The 21,659-nt window shown below is 40.3% G+C and overlaps 1 protein-coding gene across 5 annotated transcripts in view; it reads right to left on the bottom strand.

Annotated features, from left to right (window-relative positions):
* The window catches only part of PPM1B (protein phosphatase, Mg2+/Mn2+ dependent 1B), a 93,695-nt gene extending 86,770 nt beyond the window's left edge, over nucleotides 1-6,925 (bottom strand). For 3 of the 5 annotated variants that reach the window (XM_024118738.3, XM_028496526.2, XM_055089161.1), the window contains exon 1: nucleotides 6,500-6,924. The gene's annotated coding sequence lies outside the window, so the exon portion shown is untranslated. Of the gene's footprint in view, nucleotides 1-6,499 lie in introns of all 5 variants that reach the window. The other 2 variants (XM_024118739.3, XM_024118737.3) reach the window with 1 other exon arrangement.
* Nucleotides 6,926-21,659: the final 14,734 nt, after the last annotated feature.

Raw genomic sequence — 21,659 nt, 5'->3', positions numbered from 1 at the left:
ATTCTGAATCATATAAACAAACCCAATTATAAGAGATAATTTAAGAAATCAAGTAAGGTTGTTTTTGTTTTGTTTTTCCATCTAAAATACAGGCACTCAAAGATGTCCAAATGTTGAACAGCTTAATGAACCTGGTCTGAATTACAGTACTAAATTTAACGTATTCAAAAGTTCAAGTTCTTTTGCACATCAGAGTTTTGATAAAAGTGATAAATACATTAAAAGTGAAACTAGAAATTTGAAGGCTTATTTGAGTGCTATAAAGGAGGTCTCTTAGGTCATGAATGGAACTAGTGTTCATTTTTATATTGGGGCACTGAAATAAACACAAGTTGATTTGCTTTAAAATAAAAAAAATCGATCTCAATTCACTGCAGCAAGCAAGATCACATGAAACTCTGACTCGATGACTCACTAATGAAAGCAAAAGACCATTATGCATTAAAACAAAAACAAATATCAAAGATCTCTCATGCTTATCTTAAAAGTGTGCAATGTTTGTGTAAACTCAAGAAGAGCCATCTTTACCAAACTGGATCATCACTAGTAAAGCTAAAGAACAGAAGTAGAAAACTAAGTACCTACTTCATCACTAAGTGCAAGAGGACAGCCTCATGCAGAAGCTTACAATGCAGGAAGACAAAAACACAACTTCAAGAAATATACCACAACTATGGAATTAAGGGAAGCAGTGGCTATATACAGATCAATATGAGCACAATAAACCTAAGAGACAGATTGACTCCATCAGCTATCTTCAAGAGAATCGTCTTATAACTAGAGACAGAATAGCAGTCACAAATCAGTGACAGTATTTCAGACACTATTGGCCAACCATTAATCTTTCAGCTATATTTGCAAAAGAAGAGAAACAACAGGGTCTTTTCCAAACACAAATAATAACATATATTTTATAGGTACATCCCAAGTTATTTAAACCAGACTTGTTAAAAGTCCTGTTTACCCTCCTCCCATTATCCCATCTTTTCTCCCATTCTCCTGTCCAAGAACTCCTCTATCCAAGGTTGGACAGTACATGGTGTTTCCCCCAGCTTCCCTCATGCCTAATGTAGGGATTTCTTTTTTTATCTTTGGCTCACATTTTAATCTTAGGTACAACAATATTTCCCCCTTCCTACTTCCTCTTTTCATATTCCAGTTTTTGTCCAGTTACAGAAAAACTCTTCTTCCCTCTCTCTTGTCAAAAATAGTAAAGCTCTAATCATAGCTTCTCAGCAAAGCGTAGAGAACACCATACATGCCAAATCCCACTCATAATTAAATCATCCACAAAGGAAGCAGAGTTGTAATGTAAATTAAGGAAGAGCTTGTTATCAGAACAGAAGATCTCCGAGGGCAGGGATTTTGTCTATTTTGTTGGGCCTCCTGCCTGGAATGGAACCTTGCATATTAGAAGGCACTCAGTGAATGCAAGAATAATTGGGGGGTAAGAGGAGGGTAGCCCACAGACTAAATACTATTAAGCTCTACTGAATTTTTTACTTCTCAGTGGGTTGGTAGCCTAGAGAAGTAAAAGTAACAAGAAGCCTCTCATACCTAAACTTGATCTCCCACACATTCTATCATTTAGAGTTGCTCTGAGTTTAATTATTTCCTCTTTGTAAGAGTCTAGGAAGGGCCACCTGTGTGTTCAATAGATAGCACCAGTTCCTTAACTCAGAGTTGACTGCTTTAATCAGAAGAGGGAAAAAGAAAAACTCTTTGCCAAAATAGCTTAAGCACCCATGAGTAATATGGACACTCCTAGATTCTCCTATTCATAAGAACATCTATTAACCATCGCTTTTCAAGGTTAGGAGTGCACTTATACATACCTATACCAAGAAAATGCAATTATACTTAAGAATCAGCGACATTACCCTCAAGCTTTTAAAAGTTCTTTGAAATCCTTCAGAACTTCACAAATTTATCAAACCTACTTCTCAGGTATGTACTATCTATCAAACAAAATCTATACACTTGGCTTTTTTCTTATATAACAAACTTGATTATACCTAATAACATAACCACATTTGACAACAGTTTTCCATGAAAGAAAAGGTTTTTCATGTTTCTTTCATACAAATGAACTTTTCATTCACAGCCTATTTTGAAGTGGAGATCATTCTACATAGACAAAAAGCACCAGCAATACCAGACACAGGTCTTACCCTCCCTATATCACTACCAGTAATTGGTCCCATCTCTAAAAGTAAAACAAGTTCCTTAATATTAAATACAAGTCTTGTAATGTTTCTCTCTCATCTAAACTTCAGACCATGTTTTTAGTAGATCTTCTTTTATTCAAAAGGATGCAAAACAAGTTTTCCAACTAGCATTATGTTTCTAAACTTTAAGATCTTTAATTTTCAAGAAATAAATCAATTTAAAGCCAATAAATATAATCTTGATATTTTAACATACTCCATAAGAAAACTATGAATCCATTTTTAGCAAGTTACTATTAAACTACTTATTAAGTCATAAAAGCATGAAATCGGCAAACTATGCTTTAAATGTTACAAATCATGTTAAACGTCTAAATATATGAACAAGTTAAAATACTACAACTGATTGTTAAACTACTGGGTTCTTCAATAAGTTATTACGAAGGGTATCATATGTTAAGATATTGTAGATGTGGTCAGAAGTTAGCTGTAGTAAAAGAAAAAAAAATTTACTTGAGAAATTCTGTGTCATGGCTTACCATAATTCAGAGCAAAATGTTTATGTCTGTCATTAACATTAAACTTAAGAGGAGAAATAAAACACTTGAAAACTTAAAAAAAAAGGTATGAGCTACCACATGGTATTTGTTTCCTAGGTTGTTAGAGGATACTAAAAACTAAATCTCAAAATCTTCATAATGTCTGAGAAATGAAACTACAGTAGATAGACTACACTTTTGGAAAGCTTTATACCTTTATCAAGAATTCAGTGAAGACTTATTTTTATAACACTGATTCAACTACCTAATCAAATCACTCAAGTTAGTCTAAATGGTGGTGGTCTGGTCTGGGGACAAACCAGAGAGACAGAATGGTGAAAAGTGTAACTCAAGTCAAATCTAAACAAGGAGGTTAAATCACCTTAGAAATGTTTCATTTGAAAAAAAGATTCCAAAATGGCTAATCAGAGATATAAGCATACTTAAATTAGTTTGAAAGATCAAAAGTTATTTTATTTTAAATCAATGTTTTGATGTAAAGAAGTATCACCAACAAAGACAAGAATAAAAAACAGATTATGAACCCCGTGTATCTTTTTCTTCACCTATACTTAGATCAGCTGCCAGAAGCTGATGACAAGCTCTGTTATTTTATAAATTTTATGACAGTCAAGCAAAAACTATAAAAATCAATACTCCCCAAATCGACACTATTTTACCTTCACTGTTTAGTTTTGAGTACAGGATAGTGAGATGGGTAGTAATCCAGATTATACTTTTGGAGTTTTCTCAATTTCTAGGAATCTTACTCAAATCCCCAATTAATCTTCCTAATCCACACAGAGTGTGAAAAATCATCAAAAATCCATATTCCCCAAAATTCTCTTACTACTCATTGGAATTTTAACCTAAGTATTACTTAAATAAATTTTCCTATTAGAATTTTGGAACTTAAAAAAATTTTAACTCTTAGAACTCTGATACTTCAGTTGTTTCCCTACTAATTTTTGCTTAAAATCAGTGAACTGTGAAAGGCATATTTCACAAAAAAGTAAAATGCCATGTATCATATTTTAATAAGTTAATTTTATTCACCTTATTAATATCTTATGAAGGACTACTGTAGAGTTCTATTTTATTTACTTTCTATGCTAGATAATGTCAAAATACTTTTAAATAATTACATATACAAATATTCATATAATGTAGACAATATATGTAACTGCTACCACTGAGTATGGGGGGGAACGTTCACTCCCAGTATCACGTGCAATAAATGTTTACCAATCCATCTACAAGGACATGTTTGCAATCTTTCCACTACTGGCTCAGCCAGTTTTCAATGAAACTCCACAATCGCTAAACAATACTGTGGCAAATTCTACTCTTCCACGAATGCCAAGAGATAGTGTATCAGCGTCACATTTTAATTCAAAAAACTCCATAAAAAAATGTACGTTATAAGAAAATAAACTTTCAACGACAGCCACTTTTTCTGACCTCGTCAACTTGTGAATGAGGCGTTCTTAGAAGCACAGATATTTTAGACACGATACTATTCCTTCAAATGATGTAATCTTAAGGGATTTGGTAATTACATGTGAATTACTAGCATAAGCTAATATTTACTGACCTATCAGACAAACCGAAAGAAAAGGCTTTCACCTGTTCCTGGAGTCTTTATAGAAATCACACCCAGTATAAGAAAACAGGTGTTGAAAGCTCTGATGGTCACATCTCAGAGAATAATCACAACATGAATAAATCCAAAGGGTAATGTCCAAGAAACTGGGGAAATCTTAACAGGTATGAAAGATCAAATAAAAATACTATTCCATGCTGACAGTGAAACATAAACACTGCAGAAACTGTAGTAAGATTTTTTATGAGAGCAAAAATAAATGAAGAGGAGAAAACACAAACAAACATTAAAAAAAAAAAAAAAAAAAAAAAAAAAAAGAGGGCTTCCCTGGTGGCACAGTGGTTAAGAATCCACCTGCCAATGCAGGGGACACGGGTTCGAGCCCCGGTCTGGGAGGATCCCACATGTCGCGGAGCAACTAAGGCCGTGCGCCACAACTACTGAGCCTGAACTCTAGAGCCCGCAAGCCACAACTACTGAGCTCGCATGCCACAACTACTGAAGCCCACGTGCCTAGAGCCCCTGCTCCTCAACAAGAGAAGCCACCGCAATGAGACGCCCCGCACTGCAACGAAGAGTAGCCCCCGCTCGCCGCAACTAGAGAAAGCCCATGGGCAGCAACAAAGACCCAATGCAGCCAAAAATAAATAAATTAAATAAATAAATTTTTTTTAAAAAGAAATTACCATTTTAATAGTAAAACTGCAACTATATCTTTTTAAAAGGCTATACTCTTGGAAAAGACTACTATAATAATTAGAATAACTTGCCTCACCATTTATTTAGAAATGCTCTATTTAGAAGTAGGCCAACAATAGGAACTTTGCTATTGCACAACAGAGAAAGTAAATGAAATAATGTCTATTAACATTCAGTGCTGATAGCATGTTTCTCCATCTCCTAGAACATACTGATTTACGCTAACCTGAACAATTTACCACTTCTACATCCATGCAGTAGCTCAAATAAAATGAGTTCCTGTGTTAATCCCACAGTAAACCTCGCTAATTCTCACATCACAGGAGTTGTAAACGTTTGTTAACAGAAAAAGAATGTTTTTCCCAAAATAGCTACATAACTCTTAAGACTATTCAAATCCCTAAATAATCCTTTACAAGACTCCCACCAACTTTATTTTGATACATTAAACATGTGGAGCCTATTTTAAAAGGTATTTAACAGTGACTTCATCAAAACAGCTTCCTAGTTGTTCTCATAATGTCTTTTTTCTAAAGTTTTCAAGTTGTTTTTAAGCCAACTTGAATAGTGATGAATGTGAGCCGATATCAAAACGCATAAGAAGCATTCTGCCAAACAAGACGGGCAAATGTTCTAGATCTGCTCAATCTGACATTAGAGGTCATGCAACTTGAAAAATGAAATAACTATTTCCAACACTCATTGAGCCCTTCATTTTAAAAATAACTTCAGGGCCATTTCCACACTCTACATTTAATAATACAATTTTTTAAAAAGGATGTTAGGCTCGGTGAAATCAAAAACTGTTCTGCCACTTAAAGCTGGTGAGTCTATTCTTAATGGGCCTCTGGTAGATCTGGGATACTGACGATAGGAGTTTCATTTAAGAACTTCACTAGTAAAAAGAATGACATCCGAAAAGGACTGCTGGGGAGGGCGGGGAAGAGAAGACCGGAGTCTCCTGAGAAGAAAAAGAGAAACGATTTAAATAAACTCGCTAAGGAGGAAGAAGGTGGTGAGACGCGTAGACAGAAGAGCGAGAAAGAAGATTTAACGAGGAAGTGAAATGGAGCGCAGAGGAAGGCAGAAGCTAATGAGGAAACAAATGGGAAAAGGTAGTGTTTTCAAACAGGCATGCACCAGGAAGGGACGAGTTACGGCCTGCAGTAGCCCCAGTGCTTTCAGGTGAAAGAGATGCTCACAGAGAACAGGGACAAGCAGTTTACTTCCAGGCTTTGGAGCAAACTAAAATTCCCTGCCCCGAGCCTCTCCCAGCCTCGGCCGAGCGCGGAGGCGGCGGCTGGGGAAGGGGCCTAGCCAGGAGCCAGGCCCGGCGTTCCGCTCCTCTGGGCTCCGCGGCCGAGGGAAAGAGGCAAGGATTAAGCGGGGAGAGGTCCCGGCCGCAGCTCGGCGGCACCCCGAAAACGGTCCGGGGCCTCGGCGGTGCCCGCGAGCCGTTTCCCCTGCGGCGGGGCGCCCAGCGGCCTTACCTGGGGCGAGGGAGGGAGGCGAGGTCTAGGGCGTCCGCTCGCGCCCGCCGCAGAACCCCTCTGCTGCACTCAGCCCAGGCTTCCAACGGAGGCGCGACCCTGGCTCAGCCGCCGCTTCCCACTCGGGGTCTTGGCCACCGCCTCCGCCGCCTCCGGGGCTGTTTACACCGTTGGGCCCCGCACGCCGCCGCCGCCGCCGCTGCCGCCTTCTCTCCACCCTAGCGCCGTTGCCGATTCGGCCGCCGCCACCTCCTCCGCCGCAGCCTCGTCTCTCTGGAGCATCTTCCAGCCACCGAACCCTGAGAAACAGAGACTCCAGCCGCGCCGGCAGGAAACTCCCCCGCAACTGCTAGGGGGACGAAGCGGTCAGAGCACCGGCGGCTTTTCCGCCATTGAGCAGCAGCCGCTCCGCTCCTTCTGCAACCCCCCTCCCCGCACCCTGTCCTTCCCCGCCCCTCGGAGAGCCCCGCCCCCAGCTCCCACCCATTGGGACGCCGCGCGGTATCTCGCTGTACCCGGCTTGCTGGACGGCCCGTCAATCACCGCCCTCCCTCCCAATACCGCAGCCCCTGCGCCGCCGTCCTCAGTTTTCCCCGCCCACAATGCCCCTCCTCTGGGTTCCTAATTTCCCATTGGGCATCAGTGACCACCTTCAATTGGCAAGGTCAACTATCCATCAAACACCGCCCACTGAGTGAGACCCAACCCTTCATTACCCTTTACTTCATTCAGCCCCGCCTCTGCTATGCCTCCGGACGTCAGGGACCAACCCACCCTAACAGCCATACGTAGAGACCGTCATCAATCAAATAACGCTCACCTGCGCTCCGCCTCTCAAAGCCCGACTCCTAGCGATAGTCTTTTCTTATTGGTATAAAGGGTGGCCCGAACTCTCAATCATTGGCTTTCTCTACATGTCCGTCACGGAACCAATTTCCAAGTCCGTCACACCGGCTTTTTTTAAATGAACGCGCAAAAGGCGGGGAAGTATTCGAGAAGCGATTGGCTAGTCTTCGGAAACGGTCAAACCCAGAGTCTATGCGGAGCCTCCTCGTTCTGTGAGGACCATGTCCCTTTATTTTTGACCTCTAAGCCTTGCGTAAAACAAACGCCATAAAGGAGCCAGCGGTCTGTCCAATTATAGGTGTGGAGGCCTAGTCCCACCCGGAATTGCAGGGGGTTGGCTGCTGATTGGCAAACAAAGTCCTACTAGGCCCTCATTGGAGGATATAAACGCCTCTCTTAGACGTCGAGACGGGAAGGGAAGGCGCAGGCGAGGACAAGAAGCGATCTAGGGAGAGGCGGTTGTTTTGCTTTAGCCAGCGGGTGGGGCGCACGCGGGAGAGGGAACCTCGGGAGGCAGGGCTCTGGAGGAGGTGTTGCGGGGAGGGGAAAGGCCCGGATGCTCCCTAACAATGAAATCATCGCCGACCAATCAGAGCAGCTGAACTGGGATACCTGCCTAACCTGTCCCCAGAAGCGAAGAAAATGAGTTAGAGAGCGGGAAATTGGGGTGTCAGGAGAGGACAAAAAGCGACGTGAGAAAATGAGACAGGCGATCCCTTCAGGAGGATTCTGTGCTGTTAGGGGTTATTTTTATTCCTTCCCGGCCCGCACTGCCTGGCATTCAGCCCTTGACATTTCCGTGTTTTGTTTCTTAGTCAACGTTGATTTTAGAAACTCTTGGCCTAGTCTTTGACATTCGTTCGCTCCACAGTTATTGAACGCCTGCTATTTGCCAGGCACTGTACGGAGACCTGAAGTACAAAAATAAATTAGGTATAAGATGATGGGTTCTATAACTGAAACGTGGTGATGGTGAAGTAAAGGATCTCCTGTAAGTTTACGGAGGAAGGCTTCACAGAGATAACAGGATTAGTCTAGAATGAATGACTCAATAGGAGGATGAGGGAAGTGGACTTAATTCTTCCAGCAACTGAATTAGACTAAAAGGTACTGCCAGGTTAATCTGCCCCTCCTCCACCCCCAACAAAAGAATGATAACTAGAGTGTAATGAAGGCATTCTAGTACCTTAAGATACATTTTTTTTTTAATGAAAATTCCCGGAAAGAGAATTTAAACCTTATTCATACTTTGGTGTAAACTGGTTTGGGTAGACAAATTAAGCTATGATCCAACAGAGTGCTGTTCAGCTTAAGGGCTGTCAGTGTTTGGGGGAGAAGGGCAAATTTAAGAATAGGGCAGTTGTCCTAGCCATGGTGAGGATGGCAGAAGTAAAGACTTGATTGCAATTCAGATTTCTTGATCTACTCAATTTTGTGTAAGGGTAGTGTTTCTTACAGCATGGTGGCTAGACCACCAGCATCAGAATCACCTGGGGTGCAGATTCCTGGGTCCACTCACATCTATAATATCAGGGACTCTGGGGACAAGACTTAGTTGAATTTTTAAACAATTCCCGAAGGTGGTTTTTATGAACACCAAAGATTAAGACCTTCTAGCACAGGCAATGAAGACACCATAAACTAAAATTCAGTTTCCCTACTTCTGCACCTTGGGAAGACAAATAATAAGAAAAAGAAGTAGGCCCATTTAGATTTTGCCTCTCCCTTGTCCCCTTTATTATCAGTATGGGATCATACAGTTCTCAGGAAATATTTCTTCAATGACTTATAGAATCTGTTTCTTTAAATCATACTCCTCTGCCTGACACACCTTATATAGGGGTAAGGGAATCTAGGATCCCAGCTTCCAAAACAGGAATCATGCTAAAGATCATAAAAATGGAGACATCTAGGGACCCTTGTCTTGAGAATCCAAGCAACCACAAAGGGCATCAGAGAATTTTCTTGGTCTGCTTGATGTCCTTGTCACTTTCCCTTGGTTGACCTCAAAATTAATACAAAGCACAATCATTTAGGTGGGCTCATCATGCATTCTTTCAATCACTAAAAATAAGGATGTTTTGAATACAGTTCTAGGTGCTGAGACTATAACAGGGATCAAAAAGATTTTAGGTTAACTTTGTTATATACGTTATCTAATTAAAACACTAAACCGGGCTTCCCTGGTGGCGCAGTGGTTGAGAGTCCACCTGTCGATGCAGGGGACACGGGTTCGTGCCCCGATCCGGGAAGATCCCACATGCCGCGGACCGGCTGGGCCCGTGAGCCATGGCCGCTGAGCCTGTGCGTCCAGAGCCTGTGCTCCGCCACGGGAGAGGCCACAACGGTGAGAGGCCCGCGCACCGCAAAAACAACAACAACAACAACAAAAAAACACTAAACCAATAGAGAAGGTCCAAGAAGATTCACAAAATTGATGTGTACCATTATAACATATAACGTGTCAGAAACATTGACTACCATCATAGTGGGCTCTGCTACAAACTAGCTATGTCGCTTCAGCTAGTAACTAAGCTATCTTCAGCTACTCAACAAGCCTTGGTTTGCTCTTCTGTAAAATAGCGATCATAACATCTTCCAAAGTCAGATGAAGAGCGTTAGACACTCTCAGTAATAATACAAAGCACTCCCCAATACATAATTTAAAATGAAAATAATACTAAACGTAATGTAAAAAAGGTCCTAATTTTTCCAATGGTGACTACAGTATTCTCAAGTTCTTTTTTAAATAAGACATCAGATATCAATTTTTTCCAAATTTGAGTGCCCCAGTTTTGCTGGGGCACTAAGCCCACACTTGGTAATCCAGTGCTGCCTACTTCACGTGACTATTTTAAAGATTAAATGGGATATGGTATATAATAGCACCAAATACAGTGCCTGTCACAGCTGAACCAGAATCTTTATATGTCATAGAGAAGACATTTCATTTATTCATTCAGCATATTTATGTGCCTGTTATATGCAGATAACTATATTCTCTGACAAGGAGCTTCAGAATCAAACTTCAAGTAGTCTGATTTGAGCAGATTGATCCTCTCCCTTCTTAACCACTGGAAATGTTCCACTAATAAACCTGTTTTCTTCACTTAAAAAAAATTTCACCAGCTCCACTCTACAAATATTTATTAAGCGTTCACTGTGAATCAGGTACTATGGTAGGTGATAGGCATTGCTGCCTGTGGAATTAATTAACTGATATTGTGGTATAATAAGAAATATATATTTGGTCTTCATCCAAACATAGTTTTGCAGCTATATTTCTATGCATAGATGAAAATAAAATCAAGCAGAGGCAAAACCAAGAAATCTTTGCAGATACCAGTAGGTCCTCAATGCACCTAGCTCTCATTCCCAAGCCATTAAAGACCTTAGGCTCTGAGACACCAGGGCTTCACAGCTTTCTAACTTCCATTACGATCAAGTGGATCTGGTGCCATGGATGATACTTTAACTGAAGTTTATCCCTAAGGTCATGTAACTCTCAAAGCTTGCATTAATCAGAGTCTGGCAAGAAACAGATGGTGCAACCAAATTAGGAATTTTGAGAAGAGTGTAATAAAGGGACTATTTTCAAAGATGCAGGAAGGGTAGAGATAAATCATAAAGTCTAATCCCCTCAGGCTAGTAATAGGGAAGCATGGTATCATCTCTGTTCCTGAAGGGATGAGAGTAGGAAGGGCTTCCAGAAACCTGTACCTGGAGAGCGTTGTATGCAGAGGGTTCCGTGACAAGAACTCTGACCTGTGGTGAAGGACAAAGTAAGCCCTCTTCAAGTAGGGGATAAATACCCCAGTCTCACTCTCCTCCCTCCCTTTGATCTCCCACAGGTGCTACCCATTGGCCAAACCCAACTGGAGCCTGTTGATGCTATCCATATAGGTCACAGAACAAGATGGAGAAATGGAGGGACAGCTGGACGTCTAGAGGGACACCAAGAGATATCCAACACACATATATTTGAAAACAACAAGCACACACACATCATTTATTTCTAGTTATAGAATTCGTCTTTTTCCGTAGTTGAAGAAAATTCAAATCATAAAACAAAGAAGAAAAATGTTAGAAATCCCTAAATCAAAGATCTCAAAGTATGGTCTGAGGACCTCTGAGGGTCTACAAGGTCAAAACTATTTTCACAATGATATTAAGACATTATTTGCCTGTTTCACTCCTGTTCTTTCACAAGAATACAGTGGAGCTTTCCAGGGGCTATATAACATGTGCTATTGCAACATACCGAATGCAAAAGCAAATACAGATTCCAACTGTCTTTTTTTTTTTTTTTAAACTAGGATTTTTTTTTTTTTTTTTAACTGTGTTGGGTCTTTGTTGCTGCATGTGGGCTTTCTCTAGTTGCAGCGAGCGGGGGCTACTCTTCGTTGTGGTGCACGAGCTTCTCATTGCAGTGGCTTCTCTTGTTGCGGAGCATGGGCTCTAGGCAGGCGGACTTTAGTAGTTGTGGCTCACGGGCTCTAGAGAGCAGGCTCAGTAATTGTGGCTCACGGGCTCTAGAGTGCAGGCTCAGTAGTTGTGGCGCATGGGCTTAGTTGCTCCGCAGCATGTGGGATCTTCCCGGATCAGGGATCGAACCTGTGTTCCCTGCATTGGCAGGCGGATTCTTTTTTTTTTTTTTTGTGGTATGCGGGCCTCCCTCTGCTGCGGCCTCTCCCGTTGCAGAGCACAGGCTCCGGACGCGCAGGCTCAGCGGCCACGGCTCACGGGCCCAGCCGCTCCGTGGCATGTGGGATCCTCCCAGACCCGGGCGCGAACTCGGTTCCCCTGCATCAGCAGGCGGACGCGCAACCACTGCGCCACCAGGGAAGGCCCTGGCAGGCGGATTCTTAACCACTGCGCCACCAGGGAAGCCCCTCCAACTGTCTTTTATTAAGCCAGAATTTAAAGAGATTTGCAAAAATATAAGACAATGTCTCCTTCCTAATATTTTTGTTATTATTATAGAAAACAGTGATGTGTCACCAAAAAATGCTATTTATGTAACATATACTATAAATTGATAAATATTTTTAAATTTCTCAATTTTAATTTCTAGTATAATAAATATTTATAGATATAACCCACACAGACAGAAGCTCTTTGGGTACTCAATAATTTATAAGAGTGCAAAGGGATACTGACATCAGACTGTTTGAGAACTGCTCTAAATCATACTCCACCTAGGGCTAGCTCCAAAAGTAAGCCAGTGTTAGTCAGTTTAATTAGCTGAGGAGTAGGAGGATGGGAAGAAAAGGATGACCCAGAAGCTAACATGCCTGCCTCCCTTCTCTCCACTCTCTTTTCTTCCCCTTTACCTATTTTTAAGCTTTTTCAGATTTCCTCTCCCTATTGAATCCCTGTAGCACGTTGCTGCTGCAATCCTACAGCACTTATCCTATTCTACCTCATATTTTAATTATTTAGGTAATTTATTATTCCAACATGCTACCCTGGCTGAAGGACATGTGTATGAGCACATGTGTGCACACACACACACATACACACACACACCCAATGAGAAGTTCTTAACCTGAGGTCCAGAGTCCAAGGGGATTGAATTCACAAGTTTATGAATTTGGAGGGGAAAAAAGTTACACATTTATTTTTATTAACCTCTAACTGAAATTTAGCCTTTCTTTCTTATGAATGTAGACAACAAACCACAGTAGCAGTAACTGTACTGTGACTTTATCATCATCATAGATTGCTGATCTCTTTATATCACATTAGAGTTGTTACAGAGCTCTCGAAATATTTACAATCAACACTGAAATTACAGGAATTATTAGACTCACCACTAGATCTGTTTATTCATAAAGAAACATATACATTACTGTATCACAAATTTGCTTCTTTAATAGTTTGATGACTATTTCAATATAATTGGCTTCCTTTGAAATCTTATGAACTTTATTTTATGTATTTTAAAACATTATCCTGGGAAGGGATCCACAGGATTCACCAAAGGAACACTTTGCAAAAAAAAAAAAAAAAAAGAAAAGGTAAACTCTAAGGAGTAATAACCCCCTGCTGAGACAGTAATCTCCAGTTCAGCAAAGACGTTATTTCTTTTGTTGTACATTGTACACAGTGGCTGCTCAATAATCACTTATTGAATTGAATTCGGGGGCTCTCGAGTGGTTCACTGGATGATTTCCCCTTCCTCAGTGCCACTCTGCCAAGACTGGGCCGGCCCTGCCCTGCTTCCTCTGAAGAGAGGAAGTTGATCAAGCTCTCGCCATCCTGCATGCAATCCCCACAGCCTTGGAGGCCAAAGCTGGCTGCCTCAGAGCTAGATGCGCCTCTGTGTTTTAAAGTGAGTGTCATGCATAAGAGATCATTGAGATTATGGTTACAACACAGAGGGTGTTATCAGAAACACTTTTTACTTGGACCCCAGCGATATAAATTCTGCAAAACTACAAAATGTTTAAACATGCTTGGCTGTAGAAAACTACTATCAGGCATTTATGTTGAGCATTTATGCCCAAACTCATTTACATTATTCATTTGCTTTGTTATATTTTGTTTTCTTTTTACAGTAAACTGTACACTTCTGCCAACTTTTCATCTTTTGCTTCTTGGTAGCACTTCCATTTGCTTATGCAATCTGGTAGTTTGCTCATGTTTCAGAAACCTAAAGGGAAACATTGGGCTACTTTTCCCTTATATTTCTTCCACACCTGCAAGTACTCCTTTCCTGTTTACCTTGTCTGAAAGCTCTTTATCTCCTGCTATTAAAGCTGGATATGAGTGCTGATCTTGAGAATCTAAGCAGACTTTCAGGATGAAGCAGTCATCAAAGTGATGAGCACAGGAGTAAAGTCACAGGTTGGTTATATTAGCGACAAGTATGGAGGGATATAGTTGTAAGAAAACTCTCAAATGAAAAATTCATGATGAAAGGGACATGCTGGACTTGAATGCTATTAGTTTAAAATGTTTCATAATAAGGCCCACATTTAATGTCCTTTAGATAAAGGCCTTATGTTTCTGGAAAATAGCAGAGACCCCAGCAGTTAGATAACTAGTCCAGAGGCAGGTATCTTATCAAGACCTGGCCACAGAAAGATTGAAGATCAGGGTTGAGAAATTCAGGCTCTGAGGCCAAGTAGAAATGGCGACAGGAGAGGAAGCCAGAGAATCCGAGAATAACCAGAGGAGATCAGCAACAGAAATGAATGGAAACCGAACCAGTGAGAGGCCAAACTAGGGCTTCTTATATTTTCCCTGCCTGGGACCAGAACTTGTCTCAAAGTCCCAGAGTGGGTTCAAACCTTAGACAAGGGTTAAGGAAGGTACAAGGTGGCAGAGGGGTTGGGGAAGCAAGGACAGGAAGTCCCTTCCGAGTGAGAGTTTCCAAAGTCTCCATGGTTGGTTTTTGTTTTGTTTGCTTTGTCTTTCAAAAATTTTCATTAGGGAAATTTTCAGACACACACAAAAATAGACAGTGATATTATATAACGAACCCCATGTACCTACCACATAGTTTAAACAGTTCTCAACATTTGGACAATATTGCTTCAACCATCCTTCCACTCAACTTCTTTAAGTTTCCGTTTTTAGCCCTCTGATTTCTATACCATCTCCCTCAGAAATCTGTCCCATTCTTGTGACTCCCGCTACTGCCTCAGTGAAACTGAGCCCCAAATGTGGAACACAAGCCCCTTGCTTTGATGAACCTCAGTTGATGTATAGGGGGAGGTTTAGTTACCCTCCAGCCCCAGAGATTAATCTTGGTTAATCTAAACTATCTATGATAATTTCATTCCCCTTAGGGTGATTTGGTTTAGGAATGTGCATGTGATGCAAATCAGGCTAGCCAGTGACACTTGAGGGGCAAGAGGCAGGAAAAGGGGTTCTAAAGAGTTGTCCTTACTCTTATAAGGGAACGTGAAAAAGGTATGCTCTTCTTTTGTTGGAGCCAAACTGCCTGCAGTTGTATCTCAGTGATGCCACTCACTAGCTAGGTAACTCTGAACAAGTTACATAACTTCCACACCTCAATTTTCTTATCTGTAAAATAGGATGATAGAACCAATTCATGGGGTTGTTGTAAGGAACAAAGGAATTAATATATGTAAAGTGTTTAGAACAGTATCTGGCGTATCAAAAGTGTGAAGTAGGAACTTCCCTGGTGGCACAGTGGTTAAGAATCTGCCTGCCAATGCAGGGGACATGGGTTCGAGCCCTGGTCCAGGATGATCCCACATGCCGTGGAGCAACTAAGCCTGTGCACCACAACTACTGAGACTGCGCTCTAGAGCCCGTAAGCCACAACTACTGAAGCCTGTGCGCCTAGAGCCCATGCTCCACAACAAGAGAAGCCAACGCGATGAGAAGCCCGCACACAGCAACGAAAGAGAAGCTCCCACTCACCGCAATTAGAGAAAGACGGCGTGCAGCAACGAAGATCCAATGCAGCCAAATAAATAAATAAAAGTGTGAAGTAAATTTTAGCTATTATTATTATTTTGTAAGGATGTGATGCTTGGAGCTGTGGCAGCCATTTGTGATTATGGAGAGGCAAGCTTGAGGAGAAAGACCAGCTCACTGTGCATGAAAGAGAGGAAATGTAGAAAGGACCTTAATCACTGATGTCAAGCTACTGAATTAAACAACCTTGGAATCATTCTGTCCCTGAATTTCTCAATAAGGGAGAGAATAATTTTCCTTATTATATGTGTCTCTTTGGTTGAATTTTCTATTATTCATAGCCCAAAGCATCCTAATTGATACATATGCCCCAAATAAGATTTCTTTTTCCCAAAGCTTACTCAAGTTTATTGCCTCTTTCAAGGCACTGCGATTTCCCCATTCAGTCTTCTGTATAATTCCCCATATCTAGCCAGTTTTGTCAATGTTTTTATAGAATGTGTTTTTTTGTTTTTTTATAAATTTATTTATTTATTTATTTTTGGCTGTGTTGGGTCTTTGGTGCTGTGCGCAGGCTTTCTCTAGTTGTGGCGAGCAGGGGCTACTCTGTTGTGGTGTGGGGGCTTCTCATTGCAGTGGCTTCTCTTGTTGCAGAGCACAGACTCTAGGTGCACAGGCTTCAGTAGTTGTGGCACGCGGGCTCAGTAGTTGTGGCTTGCGGGCTCTAGAGCACAGGCTCAGTAGTTGTGGTGCACAGGCTTAGTTGCTCTGCGGCATGTGGGATCTTCCCAGGCCAGGGCTTGAACCCGTGTCCCTTGCATTGGCAGGCAGATTCTTAACCACTGCACCACCAGGGAAGCCCCTGTCAATGTTCTTTCCAACTTTTTCTTGCTTTCCATTAACAAAGTTACTGTTACTGGCAAAACAAAAAGTAGTGCAGTTAATGCCTGAAATAGCCTTCATGAGAAGTGAGGGGCTCATATAATGTAAAAATATTGGTCATGGCCATCTCTGTCTTATTCACAGAGTCTAGCGCATAGTGGGTATTCAATATCTATTTGTTGAATGAATGAATGAAGGGATGGATGAGGCATTTTCCAAGTGAAGATTTTTCAGTGAATAATTTTTCAGAGAAAGAAATCTTCCTCTGCCAAATAATTTTATTTGATTAACCATTAAATAAAGTTGCTCCAGGACTTCTCAGAGCCTTCTATACGCTTCTATGCATTAAGAATCAAGAGGAGACACTACTGTTCAGTGCTTCCCTAACTTAATTGACTAGAGAGGCATTTGTTTTCCAGTCACCATTTTCTGGAGTTCCACAGAACATAACTGGAAAAATGTTTAAAGCAATGTATTTTTAAATGAACACGATAACATTAGCTAACAAATGAAATTATACTTGAATAGAAATCAACTGTAGTTGGATTTTTCTTAAAAATATAGGGGCGGCATTCTGAAATTGGTACCCCCCTCCCACTTTTATATGGGACTGAGCCTACATGATAATACAGTAGGTGAAATTCCATAAATGTCCCAAGGTCTCTGTAAGTTAACTCAGATATCCTACACTCAAATGCCTACAGAGGCCAAGAAGTAAATGAGTGAAGCACGTGAGTATGAAAAAACATACAGCACTAGCATGATATTAAATGGCAGTTGGTCCTCAGTATCAGTGTCAGGGAATAACAGGTACCCAGCTAATGGACCAGCTAATTCACCACTCTGGCTAAGTCGTGAATAAAGGCCCAGTGGCAAAAGCATTCCTCTTTTTAAACTTTTTTCCCAAGAGAAACCTCACATCTGGCCTTTTATGTAAATTTCCCAGTTTTTCAATATTAAGAATTAATTCAATTCCTTTTTAAAAATTGCATGGGCCAAACACACATCTGCCAGTTTTAGACCAATCAGCCTATCAATGGCATCTTTTAAGGTCCATCCTCATAACTGAAAAAACACCTGTAAACTCAGATTACACAGAACAGTGAGCAATCACTCGTGGTAAATTTCTGTGGCTTAATCTTTAACAGAGCAAAGAATTTTCTGGAGTTTAGGTATCCTAAAGTGCATGATGAAAGAAAAAAAAGAGACATTTTACCATTTTATCTATTATAAGCTTAATAGTTAATATTCATATACATTTTATATATTCATGTAACATATGTACAGATATAAAATTTCAATTTAACACTTTGAAACAGTAGTTTCTCAGAAAAATTAAGCCATCATTTATATCCTAAGTAGATCATGCTGTCACTTCTAACTACTACTACAGCAAATAATTCTTACATCACTTCATTGGGTTGATTTTTTTTTAACGGTTGACCATTAAAACAATCCTTTTAGAAAAGTTCTGTTGTCTGAATGCCATCAGTGTCTTGCTTCTCAGATTAGCAATTTTATACTCTAGAGAAGAAATGTAAACAGATGGATATTTTAATATTACTAGATCATAGTATTTGTCAAACTTACCCTGTATAATTTAGATTGCTGTTTTGTTCATAAAAAGAGAAAGCTCTGGCATTTATTAATAGCAGGTAATAGGAACAGAACTGTTGGTCTCAAACAGTTTTTGCCAATGACAGCTTTAGGCAGTAGAGAAAACTCTAGAACAATCTACACCCTATACTTGCTTTCCTATGTACTCATTCTCATTTCCCAATGGAAAAAGAGTTGGGGATAACAATGAAGTGCCACTCAACGGGAAAGTTGGGGGAGATTATGTATGCATCTATTTTTGCAATTCTAGTATGACTTATTTATTATTTGAACAATGTGTACATATTCTGAAGTCTAAATATTGTAAAATTCCATGCTAAAACACTATTGATGGAAACATATAGTACTGCATGTTGTTAGTTAATCAAAACCCCTATTGACGCTTAATTGAGCATGGAATGGAAGAACAGCAACTTTGGAAAACCATAACCAACCTAAAAGAATACTGATGAAGCAATGATAACAAAAGTGTCCTTCCTGAAAATTATGGGAATTTCCACCAACCATTTATGCGCATATGCTATAGCTCTGCATGCATCCTATCTTCCTAGAAGAACACTGCATTAGTCCTCACTACATTCTAACAAATCACTAATTTTAGCTTATGACTATCAGAACCTCATAACCGTCAATAACTCAGTAGGTTTCAAGTAGGCCTTAGTTTTATGTGAAAATGAATGTCATTAAAATTGGCTAAGATAATGCTTATAAGAACCAGGGACCATACTTCTGAGAATGACTTCATGGCCTGCCTAACTCCGTACAATGTGCAGAGAGATCATCTGTTCATCGCCCTTATATGTTGGAGCCCCTCGTGGAGGGGCCCAGATTAGCTTTTACATGGGGCCTATTTTACCAGCTGCCACTAGTTACTGCCTACCATATTAGCCCAGACCAACATCTCTTCACACCTAAAGAACCTAATAGCTACTGGCAATGAAAGTTACCAGCCCCTACATTAGTAGCTAGCACCTCCAAATGGTGTGCAAAATTAATCAAAGGAACCTAAGAGCTCACAGTTCAGGCATAAAAAATGTGTTGGGCAGCCATTCAGGATCTAGTCTTAGACACATCTCTGCACCATCTCTGAGGCCTTGAACTTTCTTTGAATTGTACCAGACCCAAGGACACCACCTGCCATATTCAGAAGAGCACCTGCCAACTGCAACCTCATGGGTCTCAAAGTTTCCCCTTGTAACTCTGCAACCATTTTGGACCCCAGCTAATCTTTATTTAACAAGCACCTTTACTTCTTGCCAGCTCCAATTATAATTCTTGATAAACAATTCATGTAATTAATGTACCGTTGCTGTTTTCGCCTTTAAAAGCCTCCTCCGCTTTGTATAATAGTTCAAGTGCTTTTTGAATCTGTGTCTCCTGGGCTGCAGTCCTAACAAACCCCAAATACAAAGTGGAGAAGGCTTATAAAGGCCCCAAATAAGCACCTTTTAATTTCAATTAGGTATCCATTTCTGAAATTTTGGTTAACATAGCTATTTTCAATATTTCAAAAAACCTAAAGGAAATCATGCATTTACTTGTAATATTGTTGCATTGACCACATTTCTTACTTTTAGTCTGGAATTATGCCAACTCAATGAAGAACTACCAATATTCCCCAAGAGATCTGAAGTTTAGAATGACAGTTTTATATCTTTGATTTATAAAACATGTAAACTCATCCTCACTTCCATGTCTTTGCTCATTTTGATTCACTCAACTGTAATCTTTTAATTCTTCCTTTCCAAATCCTCCCCATTTTTAAAAGATAGGCTCAAGATTCCACTAGTGCAGTCCTCAGAGATCTCCCGTTACTCTTAAACTCTCCAACACTCGTTGATTATTTTATTATCCTAATTTCTTAACATGTGCTAATCCTAATCCCAAACGCTGTATTCTTGTCTTCTCCATCACTTTTGAATCAGCATTGCATGAATGCAATGTTCTCAACTGAGTAGATACTCAACAAATAAATAAAACTCACTTTTTGAATGAAACTGATTTGAATTTGTAGGACAGTTGACTGAAGTTCATCTATTTAATTTACATAATTTGTGGTGTCCTTAAAAAAAAAACGGAGGTTAAGCAGAAGCTTACACACTTGATTTTTATCTCTCCAACCTTTTTATTATGAACTTATTCATACATGGAGACAAATTTAAGAAAATTACAATGAATATCAGTATACTCTCCACCCAGATCCAACAATTTTTATGATTTTACCAAATTTATTTCATCACTCACCAATGAACTATCTATACATATTTTATACTGTTGCTGAATCATTTAAAAATAAGTTGCAGGTATCATAACACTTACCTCTCAAATATTGGGTTGGCCAAAAAGTTCATTCGGGTTTTACCATGTTACCCAACATAAATTAATAATTCACTTATGTCATTCAATATCCAGTTCTTATTCAATTTTCCCCCAACTGTCCCAAGAATATCTCTGCTATCAGTTTTTTTCCAAAACGGGATCCAATAAAGTTTTATGCATTGCATTTGTTTGTTATATCTTGTAGAGGAGGAAATAGTTTTCCATGTTTTGGGGTAGCGTGCCCTGGATCCCGTCAATCTCTTTACATGCTTTTAATCTGAAAGAGTCCTCCCTCTTTCTTTCTTTTTTTTTTTTTAACATCTTGGAGTATAATTGCTTTACAATGTTGTGTTAGTCTCTGCTATATAACAAAGTGAATCATCTATGTGCCATACGTATATCCCCATATCCCCACCTTCCTGAGTCTCCCTCCTACCCTCCTTATCCCACCCCTCTAGGTGGTCGCAAAGCACCAAGCTGATTTCCCTGTGCTATGCAGCTGCTTCCCACTAGCTACCTATTTTACATTTGGTAGTGTATATACGTCAGTGTTACTCTCTCACTTCGTCCCAGCTTACCCTTCCCCCTCCCCGTGTCCTCAAGTCCATTCTCTACGTCTGTGTCTTTATTCCTGTCCTGCCACTAGGTTCATCAGAACCTTTTTCTTTTCTTTTTTTTTAGATTCCATATATATGTGTTAGCACACAGTGTTTTCTTTGTCTTTCTGACTTACTTCACTCTGTATGACAGTCTCTAGGTCCATCCACCTGACTACAAAAAACTAAATTTCGTTTATTTTTATGGCTGAGTAATATTCCATTGTATATATGTGCCACATCTTCTTTATCCATTCATCTGTTGATGGATGCTTAGGTTGCTTCCATGCCCTGGCTATTGTAAACAGAGCTGCAATGAATATTGTGCTACATGGGTATATACCCAATGGTTGGTGGGATTGCTGGGTTGTATGGTAGCTCTATTTTTAGTTTTTTGAGGAACCTCTGTACTGTTCTCCATAGTGGCTGTATCAATTTACATTCCCACCAACAGTGCAAGAGGGTTCCCTTTTCTCCACACCCTCTGCAGCATTTACTGTTTGTAG

This window comes from Physeter macrocephalus, chromosome 12 (assembly GCF_002837175.3).
Source record: "Physeter macrocephalus isolate SW-GA chromosome 12, ASM283717v5, whole genome shotgun sequence".
Lineage (NCBI taxonomy): Eukaryota > Metazoa > Chordata > Mammalia > Artiodactyla > Physeteridae > Physeter > Physeter macrocephalus.
This window is presented reverse-complemented; position numbering and strand designations above follow the sequence as displayed.